The sequence below is a fragment of the Cherax quadricarinatus genome, chromosome 55 (assembly GCF_038502225.1).
Source record: "Cherax quadricarinatus isolate ZL_2023a chromosome 55, ASM3850222v1, whole genome shotgun sequence".
Classification (NCBI taxonomy): domain Eukaryota; kingdom Metazoa; phylum Arthropoda; class Malacostraca; order Decapoda; family Parastacidae; genus Cherax; species Cherax quadricarinatus.
This window is the reverse complement of record NC_091346.1, coordinates 28,535,317-28,562,234: the sequence shown is the minus strand read 5'-3', so window position 1 is coordinate 28,562,234 and position 26,918 is coordinate 28,535,317.

The window sequence follows — 26,918 nt, the reverse complement described above, 5'->3', positions numbered from 1 at the left end:
GGACCATGAATATTACTATTCTACTCAAACACAGTTTATTATTAAGTCCTTGTACAATAATATATTTGGGAACAGGAGTACATCATTGGTTTAGATAAATGGGATGGTATGTATAAGCAGTGAGACATGGAACACAATCAACTTGACCAAAATGAATATAACTTACAATATAGCACAGAGGACAGTTCACTACAGGAACTAAGCCCCAGGTCCCAAGACCTACACAGCACGAGTACTGCGCCAAGCCAGTACTCTGCCCACTGCCTCCAACAGTCTCCTCCAGAGACTTCAGCAGCCTTCTCCCGAGCCCTGCACCCCAGCAGCAGCTCCGCTCGAAGTCTCTGCTCAGGAGCTCTGCACCCCAGCAGCAGCTCTGCTCGAATCTCTGCTCAGGAGCTCTGCACCCCAGCAGCAGCTCCGCTCGAATCTCTTGATCATGCTCTTCCTTGGGCTTTTATGGTGGTCCAAGCACCCTCCACAACCATGTGTACGACCTGACGCCTAGGTCTGATGCCGTCAAGAACAAAAGACCTCAGACGTGGGCGTGGCTACAGACGTTTGCCAAGGCAAGGTGTGACCATATAATTGGTTAAATTAGGTCTCCCAAGAGACCTCACAAGCCCAGCTGAACTACATCACATCCCCCTTTCTCCCCCAATTTAAAATATCTGAGAACTAGGACAATTTGTCCTAGTTATTAGACTATTTTAATCCTAACCCCTTAATTCTATTACAATACAAAGACAAAATTATACATAATACAAAATTATTCAATTACATATATTTCCCTCAACCTCCTCAACTACCACAAGGCAGCATAATCAGTACACCTTGCAGTTGGCCAGCATAATAGTTGCTCTCTGGTGCAAAGCCTCCTTACCCGTCATTTCTCCTTAAACCTAAATATCGGGCTCCAGTGCCTTCCCTACTTCTACTAGAAATGCACTAGCCAATGCTAGTCACCTTCGCACGTTAACCATTGGGCCAAACCTCTCTAGGCTTCTATGGCGTGGAAAACTGCTCCAACGGGTTGCATTCTTTCAAGTAACTGCAACTGGACCACTTCACGACCACCAAGGTCGCATTTTCGGCACACTTCACATGCACACTACAACATCTGAAAATCGAGACAGGGCAGGCATCGCAGCTAAGACCCTCCATTATCCTATGTCACTACTAGGATTAACTGGCCTCATAAAACAAGGTGGCCATAATCACTGGACCGTTTTCAAGGTCACCTTATTTCACACAGGTAACACTAACACTTCTGGCAAGTCAAAGTAGGCTGGGGACATCTCACACTCTCAACTGTCTCTCATTGCTGGCAGGCCATCCCCGCATACTGGTCGTACAGGCTGACCAGCAAGGCAGGATACACCTCCATACCACCCTTGATAGCAGGCTTGTCCCAGCAGCTGGAGTCCATCTCCGTGGCTCACGTCCTTCCACATCTCCGAGGATGGCAGCTCCTTCATAGTAGATTCTCCTGTCCTGGCACACCAGCCAGAATCCCTCACACACCACTGCAGCATCACCGCCATCTCCTCTTGAGCTAGGCAGCATCGCAGCACGGCCACAGCATATCCATCATCACAGCACGGCCGTATCACAGAAGCACATAGCACGGCCGTATCACAGCAGCACATAGCACGGCCGTATCACAGCAGCACATAGCACGGCCGTATCACAGCAGCACACAGCACGGCCACAGCATCACAGCACGGCTACAGCATCGCAGCACGGTCCCAGCATCACAGCACGGCCGCAGCGTCTCAACATCACAGCATGGCCACAGCATCTCTGTTGCAACCCCTGAATGGGTTACAATGATTATTATGTATATATATAATGTATATCTTTTCATATAATTTTATATTGCTTATATTTGCAATAATAGCTAAATCGCAAATGTAATGCCTTATATTATTTGACATAGCTTATGTTGTTAGGATGTACATAATTTGTGCTCAGTTCAAGTCTTGATTGTCAAACTACTGTAATTATCGCTTGTCGCTCGTTATATTGCCGGCTTCTCGCTGGGTGACTGCTGCCCACGGAGCTATCACGTGATCGAGGGGGGGGGGTGTCCTCACCTCTCGTGAAGGATTTAGTCTGCTCTAGACTCGCTTGGTGGTTGGACAGATTGTCTGTCTCATTATTCTTGTTAGTTCTGTAGAACTCTGTTCACAGAACATTGTATAGACAGTGATTTTCGACGTTGTACTGAGGTTGTGTGTCACAGACACTCTGAGCATCTCAGGTCCCGAGCTATAGCTTCTGACCTAATTTTGTACTGGTTTCTGTGTATTGTCACAGTCAGGGTTTTTCCTATGCTGAACTTAGATTCAGTAGTATGGGAGTTTTGTAACTTTTGTGGAGGATCTGCTGATGGTCCCTACTTAGTGTCGTTATATTATCTCCTTGATCCTGATTGTGTTGCAGTCGCTTGTTATATGACTATTGGGTTTAGCATTCTTTTCATTGTTCAAGCAGACTGTTCTGGTTGCCAGTCGGTCAAGAAGTTATTTTATTTGAGGACTTTGTCAGTCACTTGTTTAAGTCTAGTCGAGTCGTGAGACATAACGAACTACTTAGAGCACTTACACGCATACACAAACTTACTTGTACATATTTGTAATATCTTATTAAATGTTAATGTACCAGACGGTACTTAAGAATTATAAATGTGATATGTGCTTTTAGCACAATAATATTGAACTCGAGAGATTGATTTTATTTTGATTGCTGTGATTAATTTAATTTGATAATATACCTCTAGACTTAATAAATTTATTAAATTTTAATTTCTCTAGTTAGTAGCCTACCAGTTGTAATCCTGAAGCACTATTGAATACTACTGAATTTTAATGGATAATTGGACAAGGATACTGACTACTTGTTATGAAAACCCAGTAACAGGCTGGATGCTAGAAGGGCAGTCCTTTCTAGTATTCACTGGAGATCTCTAAGCTTTTAGAATCGCGTTTTTTGTAACAAATGGGGGCCTGTCCGGGAGGCTCTTGATCCATGGTGTTGGAGAAATTGTCCAGTTTGACATACTAGTACTTCTATGATCAAACACTTTGAGTACTTTCCTAATCTGAAGACTTTGAGTTTAGTCTTGTACAACATACCAGGTGGATGTAAGTACTTGACTGAGTCTCTTGATCCAAGGAGATGGAAATACTGTTTATGAGTTCTAACTCTAAGACAACTAACACTAAAATTCCTATCAGGATTATAGTTTCCCATAATCACTCTCTCGTAGTACAATTATTTTCGTGATGTATGCCAAAGTGAAACAGTTAATTGATACTCTGACTTTGTCTGAGTTAAGTACATTAAAACTTCAGATGTGTTGGCAAGTAGCCAAGTATCTCGGTGTGTCGTATAACAGGAATTACACAGCTGAAACTGTCAGAGCATTAATTAAAGATATATTGTTTCCTGCTCATACAGAGATGTCTGATTATGATTCAGATTCAGAAAGCCTAGTGTCACAATTAGGAAGTATGACTATTTGATGAAGATGAAAGAGCAACTAAGGCTGAAGTGAGCCTAGTGTCCGAGCCTAGTGTAGCTCAGTTCTCGCTCACGCCTTCCCTCACTGACACATTAGTACAGAGTATAGCTGGTATGACTAAGCCTCACGCTAGTACAGTGTATACTACACCTGTATCTACTTATACTAGACCAGATCTAGACTCTCTAGAGACGGCTGGACTAAGTGTCCGACCTAAGGACCGTCCAGACCACGTTAATTTCCCTACTCCTCCATTACCAACTGGTCCTATCTCTCAGGAACAGTTTGAGAGGTTAGAACGCCTCATTATATTGAAGACTGCACAAATAGAGGCACAGAGGAAATTGAACGAAGATTTCCAAAGAGAAAATGTTCGTCTGTTAAGACAACAGATTGATAGATCACAGGACACATTTAATGTGCAGAAAGCTGCATCCATGGTTCCTAAGTTTTTTGAAAGTCACTTAAACACATATTTTGATGTGTTTGAGAACCAGGCATGTGCTATGAACTGGCCACGTAAGCACTGGGCAACATTGTTGCATACTGCTTTGACGGGAAGAGCTCAAACCTGTACTGCAGCTTTGCCATTTACCAAGTACATTAGTTATGACGCTGTCAAACAAACAATTCTAGAGACGTATAACTTGTTACCTGTAAGTTATCAAAGAGCATTTCGTACGTTACAATGACGACAAGATCAAACTTGTGTAGAGTTTGCTCGTGAGAAAAAAGTTGCATTTCAGAGGTGGTGTAGGTCTGCCAAGTGTAACAACTATGACAGCCTTGTTCAGTTGTTACTACATGAAGAGTTTAACAACTGTATGCCTGCTGACATACAAGAATATCTGATCGATCATACTACCTCAGATATTCTGGAAACTGCAGCATTAGCAGACAATTACGAGATTTCTCACAAACTTGTACGTACTAAAACACAAAGAAACAAGGTAACTAAAGATTGTCCTAGAAGTTGGCAACCTAAATCAGCTGCTCATTGCCGGCCTGATGTACCTGCTACTGTAACTTCTCCTACCTTTACCAGGAAAACTCACAATCTTGAATCTATCTCTGTGGCTAGACAGAAATCTGATATCGAGAAGAAAGTTAAATGTACCTATTGTAACAGAAAAGGACATGCTAGAGAGTATTGCTATAAATTAGAAAGAGATACGAGAAGCAGTCGTGCGGCTGGTGCCCCCACTCAAGTCGTATCCTCTTCCGAGCAACAAAGACACCAAAATCCTAGCAATACCTCTGAACCTACTGTTTTAGATAATGTTACTCAGGATAGATGACTAGCGTCAGAAAGTGTATCTGACGAAAAGATTCGTTCAGCGATGAGTCCTTACTTTTCGAGAGATAAAGTAGGATTTGACGAATCACATCTAACTGAGATAATTTCTTTCAGAGACACTGGCAGTTATCTCACGTTATTAAGAGAAGATACTACTTACGCCCATAACTGACGATACCTATTGCAAGATAGATGTATTGTTAGAAGCCTATGGAGGGGCTGTTATAAAAGTGCCTCTGCACAAAGTTTATATTGAAACAAGCTATTATACTGGTTATATTTCAGTGGGTATATCCAGTGGTGTATTTCCCATCAGGTCAGTGGACTTGTTGATAGGGAACAATATCCTTCATGCTGGTATATGTAAAGAACCACTTGTGATTGATAATAACACTGATGATAATTATGCCATTGAAACTTGTAGAGAGAAACCTATTTTATTTCCTCTCAGCGCAATTACTAGAGCTATGTCAAAGATACAACAACCATACTTGTCTTCTGTTGAATTAGTTGATGACAATGATTTGGGGTTGAATATGTTGTTTAGTGACGCTCTGCGCCCAGGATCATTAACACTGACTCCCCCCCGGTCATCAACCTAGTCAAGACACAACTGACGTTAAATTTCTTACTCATGATAATTTAATCAAGGATCAGTTTGTTGATCAGTCACTGGAAAAACTGAGAGATATAGCAGTTACTGAGAGTGAAGCAAAGGATCTCGATAATTGTTACTATTATAGTAATGGTGTACTGATGGAGAAAAATACATGTAAGTTGTCAGCTGATAGTGTTTCCACCACAGTCAAGCATTTCGTAGTGTTACCAGTTACATTTCGTGAACAAGCCATTGATTTTGCTCACAATAGTCCCATAGGAGGACATTTGGGTGTCAAGAAGACACTCGGTAAACTGGCAAAACATTTTACTTGGCCAAAGATGAAGGAAACAGTAGCTGATCATGTGCGACGTTGCCACGTGTGTCAAGTGACAGGCAAGCCAGCGCACTCACCTCCACCTGCACCTCTCATTCCTATCACCGTGGATGGTGAACCATTCTCACGTCTTATTACTGATTGTGTTGGTCCTTTGCCTAGAACCAAACTAGGAAACCAATACTTATTTACTATTATGGACGCTGCAACACGCTATCCCGAAGCTATTCCTATGAGAAAAATTAATGCTCGTGCTATTGTGAGAGCACTGATGAAATTTTTCTCCCAGGTTGGATTGCCACGAGAGATACAATCAGATCAGGGATCTAATTTCACTTCTAAGATCTTTCGAGAATCATTATCCCACCTAGGAATAAAGTCTGTACTTTCAACCAGTTATCATCCACAGTCACAAGGTGCTCTAGAGAGATTTCATCAGACACTGAAGTCCATGATGAGAGCTTATTGTGAACATTTTTCTAGAGACTGGGATGAGGGTATACCTTTTCTTCTGTTCGCTATGAGAGAAAGTGAACAAGAAAGTCTCGGGTTTAGTCCGTTTGAATTAATATTCGGACACCAAGTGCGTGGTCCTCTCGCAGTGTTAAAAGACGTGTGGACAGGAAAATCAAATCCATCATTGAGTACTTCACCTTCATTAATGCAACAACATTTGACAGCCGCTAGAGAGCTAGCTTCGAAAAACCTAGTTTCAGCCCAAGCTAGAATGAAGCAACATTATGACAAGTGTGCTGTCTCTCGCTCTTTTAAAGCAGGAGATAAGGTGATGGCTTGGAAATTAGTACCAGGTCATGCTCTACAAGCCAGGTATGATGGTCCCCTGGAAGTAGTGAAAAAGCTTAGCGACGTAAATTATTTGGTACGTACGCCTGGGAAAAAGAAATCTAATCATGTGTACCACGTTAACCAGCTCAAGGCATACTACGCTAGTCCTCTACCTACTACTTCTATTCTTCCTAGGACAGAGGAAGAAAATGTCAGTCTCTAGAGGTATAGAGGTTCGTTTAGAAAATTCAGTGACTCTACAGTCTCTAGACGATTTTCTTAGTAACCTTGGGATTGATAAAGCTGGTGATATTAAAAACTTGGTTTTGCATTTCCCTGAATTGTTCAGTGATGTTCCTAAACGTTGTACTCTAGGTGTACATGACGTTGATGTACAGGGAGCATCACCCATTAAGCAATCACCATATAGGATGAGTCCAACAAAGCATAAAGCATTGAGAGAAGAGGTTGATTTTCTGTTATCTCACAGACTTATTGAGCGCAGTAAAAGTCCATGGGCATCTCCCTGTATTTTAGTGCCTAAACCTGATGGTAGTTTCAGGATGTGCACTGATTACAGGAAAGTGAACTCTGTCACCTTGCCTGATGGTTATCCTCTACCTCGCATTGACGACCTTATTGACCACCTTATTGACCATGTGTCAGGAGCCCAGTTTGTCAGCCGTTTAGATCTCTTACGAGGCTATTATCAAGTCCCGCTTACTGAACGTCCTCAAGAAATATCTGCTTTTACTGTTCAAGATGGATTGTTTAACTACCTCGTCACCCCCTTCGGCCTATGTAACGCGGCTTCATTCCAATGTATAATGAACGAGTTGACCCACAACTTAGGAGTAGAAGCCTACCTTGACGACTTAGTGGTGTACAGTGATGAGTGGGAACAGCACTTGATGCATCTCAGAGCATTATTTGAGAGACTGGCGCACTACAACTTCACTGTCAACTTAGCTAAATGTAGTTTTGGTCAAGCCAAGATTACCTATCTAGGCTTTTGTATCGGCCAAGGTGAGGTTGCTCCTATTGAGGCTAAGGATCGTGCAATTTCTGAATTTCCAGTGCCACAGGATAGGAAGGGAGTACAAAGATTTCTGGATATGGCAGGATATTATCGCAGGTTCTGTCCAAACTTTTCTCAGATTGCAGCTCCTCTCACTGAGCTTACTAGCAGCAAAGTTCAGTTCACCTGGACTAGAGATTGTTCAGACTCGTTCAAAAGGTTGAAGCGCTTGCTATCCTCTGCTCCTGTGTTGAAAAGTCCTAATTTCAATCTTCCCTTCTTTTTACATATAGATGCGAGTGGCTATGCAGTGGGTGCTGTGCTGCTCCAACAGTCAACATCCACTGACATTCTCCATCCTATATGTTACTATTCATCTAAACTTAAACGACACCAGAAAAATTATGCCACTATTGAGAAAGAGGCTCTAGCTCTTGTGGTGTCCTTGGAACATTTTGACGTGTATTTGGGCACTTCCCCATTTAAAATTAATGTTTTTTCAGACCACAATCCACTCACTTATATTAACACTATGAAGAGTAAGAATGCTAGGATCATGAGGTGGGCCCTCAGAATCCAACCTTATTCTATTAGTATAAAACACATAAGTAGTCATTGTAATGTAATTGCTGACGCTCTGTCACGTCCTTAATAATTATCAGTTACATTAAATTAACGTAATTTTAATGCCCAAATACCTTTTGTTACTTGCTATGTCAAATTCAGTAGAGTAACTTAATCCCTCCAGCCCATATTAATTATATATACTCATGTCTAATTATTATATTTATATATTCACAGTAGTGATGAGATGTGTGTGAGGAGGAGACATAAGCTGAGTGATGAGTGGGTAGTGTGGTGTGGGCGATGTACTGCGTGACGGAACACTGTCCTGCCGCCGACCCCCCCCCTTCACTACACACCTTAAGCTGTTTCATACTGAGATGTCCATACTACATAGCATTCCACAACCACTACTTAAGAGTGGAATGCAGTCTCCTCTACTATGTTCGAGCCTCAACGTGCCCTACTTGTATGTGCTATCCTGTCTCTGCACTGATGTACATAACCACGAGTATGCGGAGATACGATACTGTGTACTGCCCTAGTACTAGGGGCATATCTTATTGTATATACGCTGTGAAATTATGGAAGTGTTTGGCACAAGACTGACTCTTATATTTTTTTTATATTAAACTGTTAATGTAACCTGAGTAATCAGTAATGTGAAAGACATTAATGCAACTCCTAGTGCAACCGTTTGTCGTGTTGGGGAGGGGGGGTGTTGCAACCCCTGAATGGGTTGCAATGATTATTATGTATATATATATATATATAATTATTACCTTTTCATATAATTTTATATTGCTTATATTTGCGATAATAGCTAAATCATAAATGTATTGCTTTATATTGTTATTTGACTTAGCTTCCTTTGGTTAGGTAGGATGTTGCATATTATGTGCTCAGTTCAAGTCTTGATTGTCTAACTACTGTAATTATCGCTCTTTGCTTGTTTCCCTGCCGGTTTCTTGCTGGGCAGCGACCCACGGAGCTATCACGTGATCGAGGGGGGGGGGTGTCCTCACCTCACCTGAAGTATTCAGTCTGGTCTAGACTCTCTTGGTGGTTGGACAGATTGTCTGTCTCATTATTCTTGTTAGTTCTGTAGAACTCTGTTCACAGAACATTGTATAGACTTAGTGATTTTCGACGTTGTACCGAGGTTGTGTGTCTCATAGACACTCGAAACAACTCAGGTCCTGAGCTGTAGCTTCTGATCTAACTTCTACTGGTATCTGTGTATTATCACAGTCGGGGATTTTCTTATGCTGAACTTAGATTCAGTAGTACGGGAGTTTTGTGACTTTTGTGGAGGATCTGCAGATGGTCCCTACTTAGTGTCGTTATATTATCTCCTTGTTCCTGATTCAGTGTCGCAGTTGCTTGTTATATTGCTATTAGGCTTAGCATTCTTTTTTTGTTCAAGCAGACTATTCTGTTTGCCAGTTGGTCAAGAAGTTAGTTTATTTGAGGACTTTGTCAGTCACTTGTTTAAGTCTAGTCGAGTCTTGAGACATAGCGAACTACTTAGAGCACTTACACGCATACACAAACTTACTTGTACATATTTGTAATATCTTATTAAATGTTAATGTACCAGACAGTACTTAAGAATTATAAATGTGATATGTGCTTTCGGCACAATAATACTGTAAACGAGAGAAGTGATCATTATTATTTTGATTACTGTGATTAATTTAATTTAATTTAATTATATAATATACCTCTAGACTTAATAAATTTATTAAATTTTAATTTCTCTAGTTAGTAGCCTACCAGTTGTAATCCTGAAGCACTATTGAATCATACTGAATTCTAATGGATAATTGGACAAGGATACTGACTAATTGTTACGAAAACCCAGTAACAGGCTGAATGCTAGAAGGGCAGTCCTTTCTAGTATTCATTGGAGATCTCTAAGCTTTTAGAATCGCGTTTTTTGTAACAGTGGGTGATGGGAAGAGTAGTGTTAGGAATGGAGGAATCCATGCCCCTGTCAAAAAAGCGATTACTTGACCTGGCTCATGCCTTTTCTTGTGACTGTCACAGGTTGTCTAGAGGAACACCTCTGTAGAGGTTAGTGCACTCACTACAACTTCACTTGTTGTGCTTCACCTTCCGAATGGTGATCATGTAGCTGATGAAGGTGACTCGTGCAGTATCAAAGATGTGTTCGTAAAGCCATCCCTGCATATTGTACCAGACAGTGAAATTCTACACCACTGGTCATTGTGTCCCCGACAAGGCAAACACCCAGCACATAGCCCTTATTCATTACCCATATCCTGTTTGTGTCGAGTTAGTCACTGGACCAGCAGGTCAGTGCTATGTTCCCAGGGAAGAGTCCATCCATCTTACAAATGGAAATTAAGATACTTTAGAGATACTGAACGTAGATAAGCTCTAGCAGGGAAGAAGATGGGATTAATAAGTTTACTATTCCACCAGTTATTAGGAGTCGTGTAATCAGGGTAACTGAGGATATAGCATCGTGCTTGTAGCCTTTATGGGAATAAGTGGTGAGCTCTCTAACCGTGAGTTAGCAGTGGGCTGTGTCTACGAACTGAGCCTATCAGCCAGGGTGACGTCACAGGCTGGGGGTAAACCAAGTCTACACATACACAACGCACAGAGACTGTCAATAAATAAACAACCATTAACCACTTCTGACAGTAGATGGATGACCGATCGTGGACAACTTAAATTTTGCCACCGAAGTGGCTAGTTTATTGTGCACTCCATATCCACCCTGTGGAGATCAGTGCCAGAGCATATGGATACACAAAATGCCTAGGAACTAAGTCCAAAAAGGGTTAACAGGAGTATATCTAGATTTATATCTACAGTTCACTTATCTGTTACAAACAAATTTACGAAATTTTAGGTAATTGTAGCAGGAGAATTATTACTTGTAGTAATATTAGTTGTGCATCCATAATCCTGGTCAATCTCCATGCCTAACCCTCCACACCTCAATCTGTGGTCAGAGTGATACCCCTTGAAATCAGGGGACGAGTGGGGATGAACCCGTGGCAAGTGAGTCCTAAAACTCAGAGACCAATGAGTTAACCACTGGATCAGCTGACTCTAATTAAAGATTCATCCAGCTAGGAGGGTGTGGGTAGCAGATGGTAGTGGCAGGGAGGGAAGATCAACCACACGAGGGAAGGTATGTGTGAGTGTCGCTGGTCAGTCTCTGCCAAAATACTGTCTCGTAGCTCGATTGGTAGTGCACCCAGCTCACACATTGAGTTTCATGATTTGATCCCCGGTATGGGTGAAAATATTAGTACGTGTTCCCTCAAGACACCTGATGTCTTTGTTCACCTAGCACTAAGTAGGTACCTGGGTGTTAGTCGACTAGTGTGGGTCGCATCCTGGGGAAAAATTAACCTCATTTACCCGAAATGCTCTGCATAACCATTAATGGCATGCTATATAGATAGCGCGTCAATAATGTCAGCTATGGTCTGTATAAGTTGTATCATGTACTTGTAGAAATAAAAGATTATTATTATTATTATTATTATTATTATTACACATCACTATGACCACATCATACAGACTCTCTAACCACTACTTAAAAATTATCACCATTTAGCGCCTTTATAAAACATAAAAGATAAGATTGTGTTCGGATTTTTAACCCCGGTGGTGTTCGGATTTTTAACCCGGGGGGGTGTTCGGATTTTTAACCGGGGGGGGGGGTAGCCACCCAGGATAACTCAAGAAAGTCAGTGCGTCATGGAGGGCTGTCTGTCCTATTTCCATTGTGGTCCTTCAATCTTGTCCCCCAGGATGCGACCCACACCAGTCGACTAATACCCAGGTACCTACTTACTGTAAGGTGAACAGGGACAACATGTGTAAGGTGACTAACACTCAGGTACCGCCTAATTGCTAGGTGAACAGGGACAACAGCTATAAGGAAACACGCCCAATGTCTCCATCCGGCCGGAGATTGAACTACGGGCACTCAGTGTGTGAGGAGAAAGCGTTGCCTACCAGGTCACGGGCCACTCAGGTACCTACATCGTGGTAGGAGAACAGTGGCATAAGAAGGCTTGTCCAGACTCCATCTGCCCCAGGGCTGAACCCGGGTCCTTTGGCTGTGAGCCGAAGGACCTGGCGCTGTGCTACGAATCACATGGATTAACGAAACAGGTGGTTAAAGGATACATGCTTACGGTATGGATAATTTTCGATACGGATAACGGGACAGGCGGTTAGTGAAACAGCTGGTTCCTAGGAAAGGTGGTCGAGGGGACAGGTAGTGTCTCATACAAGTGGCTAGCAGTTCAGGTGAGTAGCAGACAGGTGGCTAGCGGTTCAGGTGGTGACGACTGGAGAAGGGTCACTAATGACCAGGTGATCCCTCACTTGTCAAGATTTACCTACTGTTGTCTTCGTGTAAGAGGAGACAGCGGAGTGGAGAGGGAACAGGTGTGTGTGTGTGTACTCACCTATTTGTGGTTGCAGGGGTCGATTCACAGCTCCTGGCCCCTCCTCTTCGCTAGTCGCTACTAAGTCCACTCTCTCCCTGTTCCAAGAGCTTTATCGTATCGTACTCACCTAATTGTGGTTGCAGGGGTCGAGACTCCGCTCGTGTGTGTGTGTGTGTGTGTGTGTGTGTGTGTGTGTGTGTGTGTGTGTGTGTGTGTGTGTGTGTGTGTGTGTGTGTGTGTGTGTGTGTGTACTCACTGAGTTGTGTCTTCAAGTACTGTCTCCTCTGGTCACTTTCCACTAACTGCAACACTTAAGTACTAAGTCACTTCTTATGTTATCAGATGACAGTCACACAGTGGCTGACACTGACCTGGGACTCGTGACAGTCACACAGTGGCTGACATTGACCTGGGACTCGTGACAGTCACACAGTGGCTGACACTGACCTGGGACTCGTGACAGTCACACAGTGGCTGACACTGACCTGGGACTCGTGACAGTCACACAGTGGCTGACACTGACCTGGGACTCGTGACAGTCACACAGTGGCTGACACTGACCTGGGACTCGTGACAGTCACACAGTGGCTGACACTGACCTGGGACTCGTGACAGTCACACAGTGGCTGACACTGACCTGGGACTCGTGACAGTCACACAGTGGCTGACACTGACCTGGGACTCGTGACAGTCACACAGTGGCTGACACTGACCTGGGACTCGTGACAGTCACACAGTGGCTGACACTGACCTGGGACTCGTGACAGTCACACAGTGGCTGACACTGACCTGGGACTCGTGACAGTCACACAGTGGCTGACACTGACCTGGGACTCGTGACAGTCACACAGTGGCTGACACTGACCTGGGACTCGTGACAGTCACACAGTGGCTGACACTGACCTGGGACTCGTGACAGTCACACAGTGGCTGACACAATTTAGGCTCACTGTCATTTTTTTTTTTTTTGCAGTTCTTTGGTTGTATAAATGTCGAGTAAATAAAGAGGAAGCCACATGTGCGACACTTGGGCATCTTCATTACTGTAAATATCAGCCTCTACACCAGGCTATTCCTCCACTGCATTCGACTGGTAAAGTCTGCTACGCGGGCGAAAGGTTTCGGCAGTAAAGTTACCCAAGAGATGCTCCTGTGTCACTCGTCAGGAGTCTGTTTCCTGACGCGGTTCTTAGTCATATCATGATCCACCGCTGGAGCTATTAGTCATCTGACCGAGGCCTTCCGCTGGCTTACTCTTCCGCCAGTTAATAAATTATGGTTACGATTATTACCATTTCACAGTGAGGGAGAGACTGTCGTCTCACTCTTGTTGTTGACGAGTCTTTAATTTATTGTCAGTTAATGTATAACACATGTTCATCACTAGGATAATCGTTTATGCTGTAAATTATCGTTACTTCCCTCCACCCACTTAGTCATCCAGTTCTGGTTCTCTTCCTTTATCTTACACACCTCTTCATACGTTATTCCTTCATGTTCCTGTATCCCTGTTTCTTTTTGTCTTCCTACTCCCCCTCCCCCTCTCTCTCCCCCTCCCCCTCTCTCCCCCCCTCCCCCTCTTCCCGTCCTCCCACTCACCGTGTTCTCTGTTCTTTACAACTCAGCTTCAGCGAATCAACGAAAAATGGGAAATAAAAACTAAGGCAAAACTTTCAAACCTGAAAAAAATGTTTCACTCTCCCAACTTTTTCTTGGTTAAGTATGTAAAAAATACAAGATACTGAGGGAGGGAGGGAGAGAGAAGGTGGGTGGGAGAGGGAGAGAGAAGGTGGGTGGGTGGGAGAGGGAGAGAGAAGGTGGGTGGGTGGGATAGGGAGAGGGAGAGAGAAGGTGGGTGGGTGGGAGAGGGAGAGAGAAGGTGGGTGGGTGGGATAGGGAGAGGGAGAGAGAAGGTGGGTGGGTGGGAGAGGGAGAGAGAAGGTGGGTGGGTGGGATAGGGAGAGGGAGAGAGAAGGTGGGTGGGTGGGAGAGGGAGGGAAAGAGGGAGAGAGGGAGGGAGGGGGGAGGGAGGGGGAGAGGGAGAGAGAGGGAGGGAGAGAGAGGGAGAGAGGGAGAGAGGGAGGGAGAGGGAGGGAGAGAGAGGGAGGGAGAGAGAGGGAGGGAGGGAGGGAGAGGGAGGGAGAGAGAGGGAGGGAGAGAGAGGGAGAGGGAGGGAGAGAGAGGGAGTGAGAGAGGGAGGGAGAGAGAGGGAGGGAGAGAGAGGGAGGGAGAGGGAGGGAGGGAGAGGGAGGGAGAGAGAGAGTCAATACAGCCCAACAAGGACGGTGTTCCGTCAACAAGTCACTTGTCCTGGTGAAGGACGATCATCTTGCAGGGGTCATTAACCTCCAGGTCAAGGTCAAGAGGTTATTCACACCAGAAGTCAATAATTATCCTCAGGGGGCAGTGCTAAACCCGTAGGGATTATACAGCGCCTGTGGGGTGGAGGGGGTATGGAAGGCATTCAGTCTTAATTCATACCCCATTACCTAGGTCAGAAGTCCGTCACCAGCATCAAAGGGACCAGAGATCGAGTCTACCTCGCTATCAGCGGACGGAGTATCGAGTCACCATGGTTTAGCGCTCAAGAAACATACAAACACCAAAGGTAATTAACACCCACCCCACAATACCACAAATCTAACCTTAAGCATAATTTCACAATGTAAACAAGAGAGATCACAGTCAACACTCACCCAGTGGGGCTAGAACCCAGGTCATCGTGGAACAGGTCACCACAGGTCACCACAGGTCACCACAGGTCACCCACTCAGGGACTAACATTACCTAGGGAGGAAACAATTCCAGTTAGAAAATACAGCTTCATGCAAATACTACCCTACAAAAAATATTATTGTAATTTATAGAGATGAGTTTCATGAAAAAAAAAAAAATTGAAATGTTTGGACATGAGTTTTATATAAAAAAATATTTTTGAAATTTCAAGAGATGAGATTTATGGGAAAAAATGATAGTTTACGATATTGGAATCATTTTACAGTTTTTTTGGCTCTATTATCTTACATTATATCAAGTATATGACAATAAATATTATAGCTTTGTGTATCTTACAACCGAAAGAGAAAAAGTACATATAAGCTGTCAGCAGAGTCAAGAAAATTGGCAAAACAAAAAAACAAAAAAAAAAAAAAAAAAAATCGTATCAGGTCCAAGAAACCCCATGTTAGGTCCAAGAAACCCCATGTTTGTTCCAAGAAACCCCATGTTAGGTCCAAGAAACCCCATGTTTGTTCCAAGAAACCCCATGTTAGGTCCAAGAAACCCCATGTTAGGTCCAAGAAACCCCATGTTAGGTCCAAGAAACCCCATGTTAGGTCCAAGAAACCCCATGTTTGGTCCAAGAAACCCCATGTTAGGTCCAAGAAACCCCATGTTAGGTCCAAGAAACCCCATGTTTGGTAAAAGAAACCCCATGTTAGGTCCAAGAAACCCCATGTTAGGTCCAAGAAACCCCATGTTTGGTCCAAGAAACCCCATGTCAGGTCCAAGAAACCCCATGTTAGGTCCAAGAAACCCCATGTTTGGTCCAAGAAACCCCATGTTAGGTCCAAGAAACCCCATGTTAGGTCCAAGAAACCCCATGTTTGGTCCAAGAAACCCCATGTTAGGTCCAAGAAACCCCATGTTAGGTCCAAGAAACCCCATGTTTGGTCCAAGAAACCCCATGTCAGGTCCAAGAAACCCCATGTTAGGTCCAAGAAACCCCATGTTTGGTCCAAGAAACCCCATGTTAGGTCCAAGAAACCCCATGTTAGGTCCAAGAAACCCCATGTTTGGTCCAAGAAACCCCATGTCAGGTCCAAGAAACCCCATGTCAGGTCCAAGAAACCCCATGTCAGGTCCAAGAAACCCCATGTCAGGTCCAAGAAACCCCATGTCAGGTCCAAGAAACCCCATGTCTGGTCCAAGAAACCCCATGTCAGGTCCAAGAAACCCCATGTTAGGTCTAAGAAACCCCATGTCAGGTCCAAGAAACCCCATGTCAGGTCCAAGAAACCCCATGCTAGGTCCAAGAAACCCCATGTTAGGTCCAAGAAACCCAATGTCAGGTCCAAGAAACCCCATGTCAGGTCCAAGAAACCCCATGTCAGGTCCAAGAAACACCATGTCAGGTCCAAGAAACCCCATGTCAGGTCCAAGAAACCCCATGTCAGGTTAAAGAAACCCCATGTCAGGTTAAAGAAACCCCATGTCAGGTCCAAGAAACCCCATGACAGGTCCAAGAAACCCTATGTCAGGTCAAGAAGCCCCATGTCAGGTCCAGGAAACCCCATGTCAGGTCCAAGAAGCCCCATGTCAGGTCCAAGAAACCCCATGTCAGGTCCAAGAAGCCCCATGTCAGGTCCAAGAAACCCAATGTCAGGTCCAAGAAACCCCATGTCAGGTCCAAGAAACCCATGTCAGGTCCAAGAAGCCCCATGTCAGGTCCAAGAAACCCCATGTCAGGTCCAACAAACCCCATGTAAGGTCCAAGAATCCCCATGTCAGGTCCAAGAAACCCCATGTCAGGTCCAAGAAACCCAATGTCAGGACCAAGAAACCCAATGTCAGGTCCAAGAAACCCCATCTCAGGTCCAAGAAACCCCATGTCAGGTCCAAGAAACCCCATGTCAGGTTAAAGAAACCCCATGTCAGGTTAAAGAAACCCCATGTCAGGTCCAAGAAACCCCATGACAGGTCCAAGAAACCCTATGTCAGGTCAAGAAGCCCCATGTCAGGTCCAGGAAACCCCATGTCAGGTCCAAGAAGCCCCATGTCAGGTCCAAGAAACCCCATGTCAGGTCCAAGAAGCCCCATGTCAGGTCCAAGAAACCCAATGTCAGGTCCAAGAAACCCCATGTCAGGTCCAAGAAACCCATGTCAGGTCCAAGAAGCCCCATGTCAGGTCCAAGAAACCCCATGTCAGGTCCAAGAAACCCCATGTCAGGTCCAAGAAGCCCCATGTCAGGTCCAAGAAACCCCATGTCAGGTCCAAGAAACCCAATGTCAGGACCAAGAAACCCAATGTCAGGTCCAAGAAACCCCATGTCAGGTCCAAGAAGCCCCATGTCAGGTCCAAGAAACCCCATGTCAGGTCCAAGAAACCCCATGTCAGGTCCAAGAAACCCATGTCAGGTCCAAGAAGCCCCATGTCAGGTCCAAGAAGCCCCATGTCAGGTCCAAGAAGCCCCATGTTAGGTCCAAGAAACCCCACGTCAGGTCCAAGAAACCCCACGTCAGGTCCAAGAAACCCCATGTCAGGTCCAAGAAGCCCCATGTCAGGTCCAAGAAACCCCATGTCAGGTCCAAGAAACCCCATGTCAGGTCCAAGAAGCCCCATGCCAGGTCCAAGAAACCCCATGTCAGGTCCAAGAAAACCCATGTCAGGTCCAAGAAATCCCATGTCAGGTCCAAGAAATACCATGTCAGGTCCAAGAAACCCCATGTCAGGTCCAAGAAACCCCATGTCAGATCCAAGAAACCCCATGTCAGGTCCAAGAAACCCCATGTCAGGTCCAAGAAGCCCCATGTAAGGTCCAAGAAACCCCATGTCAGGTCCAAGAAACCCCATGTCAGGTCCAAGAAATACCATGTCAGGTCCAAGAAACCCCATGTCAGGTCCAAGAAAACCCATGTCAGGTCCAAGAAAACACATGTCAGGTCCAAGAAACCCCATGTCAGGTTCAAGAAATCCCATGTCAGGTCCAAGAAACCCCATGTCAGGTCCAAGAAACCAATGTCAGGTTCAAGAAACCCCATATCAGGTCCAAGAAACCCAATGTCAGGTCCAAGAAACCCCATGTCAGGTCCAAGAAACCCCATGTCAGGTCCAAGAAACCCCATGCCAGATCCAAGAAACCAATGTCAGGTTCAAGAAACCCCATGTCAGGTCCAAGAAACCCCATGTCAGGTCCAAGAAACCAATGTCAGGTCCAAGAAACTCATGTCAGGTCCAAGAAAATCCATGTCAGGTTCAAGAAAACCCATGTCAAGTCCAAGAAAACCCATGTCAGGTCCAAAAATCCCATGTCAGGTCCAAGAAAACCCATGTCAGGTCCAAGAAACCCATGTCAGGTCCAAGAAACCCATGTCAGGCCCAAGAAAACCCATGTCAGGTCCAAGAAAACCCATGTCAGGTCCAAGAAACCCACGTCAGGTCAAAGAAAACCCATGTCAGGTCCAAGAAACCCCATGTCAGTTCCAAGAAAACCATGTCAGGTCCAGGAAAGCCCATGTTAAGTTTAGAAAACCCATGTCGGGTCAAAGAATCCTATGTCAGGTTCAAGAAAGCCCATGTCAGGTCCAGGAAAACCCATGTCGGGTCAAAGAATCCTATGTCAGGTTCAAGAAAGCCCATGTCAGGTCCAGGAAAGCCCATGTCAGCTCCAGGAAAACCCATGTCAGGTCCAGGAAAGCCCATGTCAGCTCCAGGAAAACCCATATCAGGTCCAGGAAAACTTACATCATCTATAATACAAAGCAGCATCACTAATAAGAAAACTAGTACTAGAACTAAGACAACTCGTATCAGGGTAAAGGGAAGTCGCCAGAGGTGGAACGACAGAGAACCCATTTCAGGCCATTAACGGCCTTGATAATGGGATTTAGAGCAATTCAAGACGGGGTTGAACTCGGCGAGGTAGCATTGTGGTCGAGGTAATGGATTCCAAGACTAACCAGAGACCATTGTGACCTCCATCCTGCGTGAGGTGACACTCCAGCCAGTGTTTGGGAGGTAAGAACGACAGGCAAGTGGTTCCAGGAAATTCTGGGAAGTTCCAGCATCATAACAACCACTGTTAAGATGGTACACGAGTGGTTCCAAGAAGGTCTAGGAAGTTCCAGCATCATAATAACCACTGTAGGATGGTAAAGAAGTGGTTCCAGGAAGTTCCAGCATCATAATAACCACTGTAGGATGGTAAACAAGTGGTTCCAGGAAGTTCCAGCATCATAATAACCACTGTAGGATAGTAAACAAGTGGTTCCAGGAAGTTCCAGCATCATAACCACCACTTCCAGACGCCAGCATCTTCCAGCTCAATAATAATCATAAGACTAAAGTATATGCAAAAATTAACATTAAGAAATAACTCCAAGTTTTGTTTGAAAAAATACTCAGTTGTGATACGGAATTATGAAGTGGAATTTCCAGGACAATTCGAGGAAGTCAAAACCATTTCACGAAGACACTATCATCACAAGTTCTAGGAAAATTGCTAGGTGACACCCCAGGGCGTCACCTAGCAAGAACACCCAAGAGCGTCACCTAGCAAGAACACCCTAGGGCGTCACCTAGCAAGAACACCCGAGGGTGTTACCTAGCAAGAACACCCAAGAGCGTCACCTAGCAAGAACACCCAAGAGCGTCACCTAGCAAGAACACCCTTGGGCGTCACCTAGCAAGAACACCCGAGGGTGTCACCTAGCAAGAACACCCCAGGGCGTCACCTAGCAAGAACACCCAAGAGCGTCACCTAGCAACAACACCCAAGAGCGTCACCTAGCAAGAACACCCTAGGGCGTCACCTAGCAAGAACACCCCAGGGCGTCACCTAGCAAGAACACCACCAGGGAGTCACTTAGCAAGAACACTCCAGGGCGTCACCTAGCAGAACACCCCAGGATGTCACCTAGCAAGAACACCCCAGGGCGTCACCTAGCAAGAACACCCCAGGGCCTCACCTAGCAAGAATACCCCAGGGCGCCACCTAGAAAGAACACCCCAAGGCGTCACCTAGAAAGAACACCCCAGGGCGTCACCTAGCAAGAATACCTCAGGGCGTCACCTAGCAAGAACATCCCAGGGCGTCACCTAGCAAGAACACCCCAGGGGGTCACCTAGCAAGAACACCCCAGGGCTTCACCTAGGAAGAATATCTCAGGGCGTCACCTAGCAAGGACACCCAAGAGCGTCACCTAGCAAGAACACCCCAGTGAGTCACCTAGCAAGAATACCTCAGGGCGTCACCTAGCAAGAACACCCCAGGGCGTCACCTAGCAAGAACACCCCAGGGCGTCACCTAGCAAGAACACCCCAGGGCGGCACCTAGCAATAATAGCCCCGGGCGACACCTAGCAAGAACACCCCAGGGCGTCACCTAGCAAGAACACCCCAGGGCGTCACCTAGCAAGAACACCCCAGGGCTTCACCTATCAGAACACCCCAGGGCGTCACCTAGGAAGAATATCTCAGGGCGTCACCTAGCAAGGACACCCAAGAGCGTCACCTAGCAAGAACACCCCAGTGAGTCACCTAGCAAGAATACCTCAGGGCGTCACCTAGCAAGAACACCCCTGGGCGTCACCTAGCAAGAACACACCAGGGTATCACCTAGCAAGAACACCCCAGGGCTTCACCTAGCAAGAACACCCCAGGGCGTCAACTAGCAAGAACACCCCAGGGTGTCACCTAGCAAGAACACCCCAGGGCTTCACCTATCAGAACACCCCAGGGCGTCACCTAGCAAGAATACTTCAGGTAGTCACCTAGCAAGGACACCCCAGGGCGTCACCTAGCAAGAACACCCCATTGAGTCACCTAGCAAGAATACCTCAGGGCGTCACCTATCAAGAACACCCCAGGGAGTCACCTAGCAAGAACACCCTAGGGCGTCACCTAGCAAGAACACCCCAGGGTATCACCTAGCAAAAATACCCCAGGGCGTCACCTAGCAAGAACACCCCAGGGTATCACCTAGCAAGAATACCCCAGGGCGTCACTTAGCAAGAACACCCCAGGGCGTCACCTAGCAGAACACCCCAGGGTGTCACCTAGCAAGAACACCCCAGGGCGTCACCTAGCAAGAACACCACAGGGCCTCACCTAGCAAGAATACACCAGGGCGTCACCTAGAAAGAACACCCCAAGGAGTCACCTAGAAAGAACACCCCAGGGCGTCACCTAGCAAGAATACCTCAGGGCGTCACCTAGCAAGAACACCCCAGGCGTCACCTAGCAAGAACACCCCAGGGCATCACCTAGCAAGAACACCCCAGGACATCATCTAGCAAGAACACCCCAGTGTGTCACCTAGCAAGAATGCGTCAGGGCGTTACCTAGCAAGAACACCCCAGGGCGTCACCTAGCAAGAACACCCGAGGGAGTCACCTAGCAAGAACACCCCAGTGCGTCACCTAGCAAGAACACCCCAGGGCGTCACCTAGCAAGAACACCCGAGGGCGTCACCTAGCAAGAACACCCCAGGGCGTCACCTAGCAAGAACACCCGAGGGCGTCACCTAGCAAGAACACCCCAGGGCGTCACCTAGCAAGAACACCCGAGGGCGTCACCTAGCAAGAACACCCGAGGGCGTCATCTAGCAAGAACACCCCAGGGCGTCATCTAGCAAGAACACCCGAGGGCGTCACCTAGCAAGAATACCCCAGGGCGTCACCTAGCAAGAACACCCCAGGGCGTCACCTAGCAAGAACACCCCAGGGCGTCACCTAGCAAGAACACCCGAGGGCGTCACCTAGCAAGAACACCCCAGGGCGTCACCTAGCAAGAACGCCCCAGGGCGTCACCTAGCAAGAACGCCCCAGGGCGTCACCTAGCAAGAACGCCCCAGGGCGTCACCTAGCAAGAACGCCCTAGGGCGTCACCTAGCAAGAACCCCTCAGGGCGTCACCTAACAAGAACACCCCAGGGCGTCACCTAGCAAGAACCCCCCAGGGCGTCACCTAGCAAGAACACCCCAGGGCGTCACCTAGCAAGAACACCCCAGGGCGTCACCTAGCAAGAACACCACCAGGGCGTCACCTAGCAAGAACACCCCAGGGCGTCACCTAGCAAGAACACCCCAGGGCGTCACCTAGCAAGAACACCCCAGGGCGTCACCTAGCAAGAACACCCCAGGGCGTCACCTAGCAAGAACACCCGAGGGCGTCACCTAGCAAGAACACCACCAGGGCGTCACCTAGCAAGAACACCACCAGGGCGTCTCCTAGCAAGAACACCCCAGGGCGTCACCTAGCAAGAACACCACCAGGGCGTCACCTAGCAAGAACACCCGAGGGCGTCAACTAGCAAGAACACCACCAGGGCGTCACCTAGCAAGAACACCCGAGGGCGTCACCTAGCAAGAACACCACCAGGGCGTCACCTAGCAAGAACACCACCAGGGCGTCACCTAGCAAGAACACCCCAGGGCGTCACCTAGCAAGAACACCCCAGGGCGTCACCTAGCAAGAACACCCCAGGGCGTCACCTAGCAAGAACACCCCAGGGCGTCACCTAGCAAGAACACCCCAGGGCGTCATCTAGCAAGAACACCCCAGGGCGTCACCTAGCAAGAACACCCCAGGGCGTCACCTAGCAAGAACACCCCAGGGCGTCACCTAGCAAGAACACCCCAGGGCGTCACCTAGCAAAAACACCCCAGGGCGTCACCTAGCAAGAACACCCCAGGGCGTCACCTAGCAAGAACACCCCAGGGCGTCACCTAGCAAGAACACCCCAGGGCGTCACCTAGCAAGAACACCCCAGGGCGTCACCTAGCAAGAACACCCCAGGGCGTCACCTAGCAAGAACACCCCAGGGCGTCACCTAGCAAGAACACCCCAGGGCGTCACCTAGCAAGAACACCCCAGGGCGTCACCTAGCAAGAACACCCCAGGGCGTCACCTAGCAAGAACACCCCAGGGCGTCACCTAGCAAGAACACCCCAGGGCGTCACCTAGCAAGAACACCCTAGGGCGTCACCTAGCAAGAACACCCCAGGGCGTCACCTAGCAAGAACACCCCAGGGCGTCACCTAGCAAGAACACCCCAGGGCGTCACCTAGCAAGAACACCCCAGGGCGTCACCTAGCAAGAACACCCCAGGGCGTCACCTAGCAAGAACACCCCAGGGCGTCACCTAGCAAGAACACCCCAGGGCGTCACCTAGCAAGAACACCCCAGGGCGTCACCTAGCAAGAACACCCCAGGGCATCACCTAGCAAGAACACCCCAGGGCGTCACCTAGCAAGAACACCCCAGGGCGTCACCTAGCAAGAACCCCCCAGGGCGTCACCTAGCAAGAACACCCCAGGGCGTCACCTAGCAAGAACACCCCAGGGCGTCACCTAGTAAAGAGAGACTCAACAAATCTAAAGTTAATTATAATTTCAAGGCAGAATTTACAAAATATTTAACTCACTGGCCTGAAGTGAGGGAGGGGGGAGGGGGGGAGGGGGGAGGAGGGGGGAGGAGTAGGAGAGTGGGGAGGGGGGGTGGAGGGGGAGGGGCAAGTGGTAGGAGGGGATAGGGGAGGGGGGGAGGGGAGAGTAGTAGGAGGAGAGTGGGGAGGGGGGTGGGAGGAGTGTTCTGGTATCACATGAAGGAGAGGGTAGGGAATAGTGTAGGGAAAGGGAGAGGGTAAGTGGTAGGGGGCATGGGAGGGGGTGTTCTGGGATCCCAGGGGGGGGAGGGGGGCAGGATAATTGAAACCCATTACATGAAATATTCAAGTCATATTTAAAGATCAATTTTGCTAAGTTTTCAAGCCTTTTTTTTTTAATAATTTTTACCAATTAAAAAAAATCTAATTAACGAAAATGAATTTTTTTTTTCATGATTTTACGCAGTGCATTATTTTTTTTTTTTTTTTTGAGTTTAAATTTTTACATAAATTCTCTTTCGCATCAACTGTTTTGGTTAGATCAAAAAATGTATATCGTATATATTTGTTCTTGGTTTATGCTGGTTTTCAAGATAAGATAAGACCTGCTGAAGAGGACCTCAGGTGGAGGCTCAGTAAAAAACACTTATGGTACGTTGTGTCCATGTGAGTACTGACCTGCTACTGACAAGTGTCCGCCACCATAACAGGCTGGGTGTCATCACAAATAAGTAGTGTACTCACCAAAAGTGAAGTGTAAATTATAAAAGTAGCAGTATACAAGTGATAAGTGTGGTAAATGAGGACTCAAAAGGGCAACGAGTTAAAAATAGCGAAGAAGCCAGCGGCGGAAGAGCGAGGTGCACGAGTCATCGTACAGCAAGCATCGTACAGCGAGCATCGTACATCAGGCATCTGGATGGACGTCCCCTCTGACCAGTAACGTACAAATCACCTGTTTTGTGGTTGGCGGGGAGTCTGAGTGATAGAGCCGGCCCAGCGGTCACTGGTAACTCGATATCTAAACCCTGCTCCAGAGCGATTATCATACACACAACACCTAGCAGTAGTAGGAAGATAAACTTTGTAGGAGTAAGGATTAAGCAGGAGGATTAAGTCGTGGCTAATGGGACTACAGCCCTGACAACAGTTTCGAGAGATAATGGTCTAGGACACAAAGACAGTACAATCTGAGAAGCAAGTACTGGGTACACATGTAGTAAAAGGTATTACATAACTAGGTGAAAGAATGACTTGTTAACACACGCTAGTATTATAATTATTAGAACTACTTTCAGTGTTAATGGTATCTCATTAGTATTACGGATACACAGAAGTGAATTGTATTTCTGGGACATATAAACAACTGACATGCTCACACACACACACACGCACGCACACACATACACACTCGGGGCCAGGAGATGGGTCTCGACCCCTGAAACCACAACTAGGTGAGTACACACAGCTGATCCTTGGAATTTGACCGCCTCCCCCACAGACCTCTCACCTTTCCCCTCCCTCGCGTTTCTCCCTCTCAATACCCTCTTTCCCTCCTTTCTCCCTCTCTCTCTCTTTCTCTCCCTCTCCCTCTCTTTCTCCCTCTCTCTACCCTTTCTCTCCCCCTCACATTTCTCTCTCTCCCCCTTGGTCTTATCCCTCACCCCCATACTCTCTCCTCTCTCTCCTTCTTTCTACCCTTTCTCTCTCCTCTCTCTCCCTCTTTCTACCCTTTCCCTCTCTCCCCCACACCCTCTCCCTCCTCTACACATGTAGTAAAAGGTAGTATATAACTGGGTGAAAAAATGACTTGTTAACACACGCTAGTATTATAATTAGAACTACTCTCAGTGTTAGTGGTATCTCATTAGTATTACGGATACACAGAAGTGAATTGTATTTCTGGGACATATAAACAACTGACGTGCTCACACACACACACACACACACACACGCGCACACACATACACACTCGGGGCCAGGAGCTGGGTCTCGACCCCGAAACCACAACTAGGCGAGTACACACAGCTGATCCTTGGAATTTGACTGCCTCCCCCACAGACCTCTTACCTTTTCCCTCCCTCGCGTTTCTCTCTCTCATAGCCTTCTTCCCTCCTTTCTCCCTCTCTCTCTCTTTCTCCCTCTCTCTACCCTTTCTCTCCCCCCTCACATTTCTCTCCCTCCCCCTTGGTCTTATCCCTCACCCCCATACTCTCTCCTCTCTCTCCCTCTTTCTACCCTTTCTCTCTCCTCTCTCTCCCTCTTTCTACCCTCTCTCTCTCTCCCCCACACCCTCTCCCTCCTCTAGCCTTCTGTCTGTGGTAATAAAAAGTAAAAAAAAAAAAAAAAAAAAAATGGGTGGCCTTAGAGGACGGAAACCCAGAGATCTGGTGGACGAACCAGGGAGGAAAGACTGGGAGCTAGAGCTCCAAAAAAGGGAGGAAGAGTGGGGAAGGAAGATAGTAGAGCTTGGTAAGAAAATGGAGGAGCGGATAGCTGAAGAGTGCAGGAAGTGGGAAGTACAGGTCTTAGCAGCAGAAGCTAGGATACAGTGCTTAGAAGAGAAACTGCAAAGCCTGAAACAGATTAGAGAGACAAATGACAATTCAGGTGTGACATCAGGAAATTCAAAGTCAGGCGCAGACAAGGGGATGGTAAGCAACAACGGAGACATGCCGAACATGAAGGCCCTATCAGACCCACGTGGGGCCAGGGAAAAGACGACGAGCACACTAAGATCAAACGACAGGTCCGAAGACAATGAAGGTATGCTATATGCAGAGATTCTAACAGCCAACTGCAGTAGCAAGGGACAGCTGGTCAGGAAAGACAGTCCACTGAGAATAGAAGTTTCAGATATGACAGGGACTGAAGGCAAGAACATGTCAATGGAAGGAAATAAAATGCCTCAGAGGACGCAGATGGAGACTCAGTGGGAGGAGGAAAGGGCGAGGTCAGTTTTTGTGTACGGGCTCCAAGAAGCCAAGGGGGCCAACTTTGAAGAAATAAAACAGGAGGAGAAAAAAATGATTGAAGGCATCATGAAAACAATAGGGGAGGGCAATATGACCCAGGTGACAAATTTTCAGAGAATTGGGTGGTTTGCGAGTGGAAGGATACGGCCTGTCAGAGTAACTTTCAAGGAAGAATCAGTTCGAACCAGGATTCTGCAAGAGAAAGCAAGACTGAGGGACAAAGAGGGGTACCAGAGAGTATACCTCGACCGCGACAGAACACAAGAAGAAA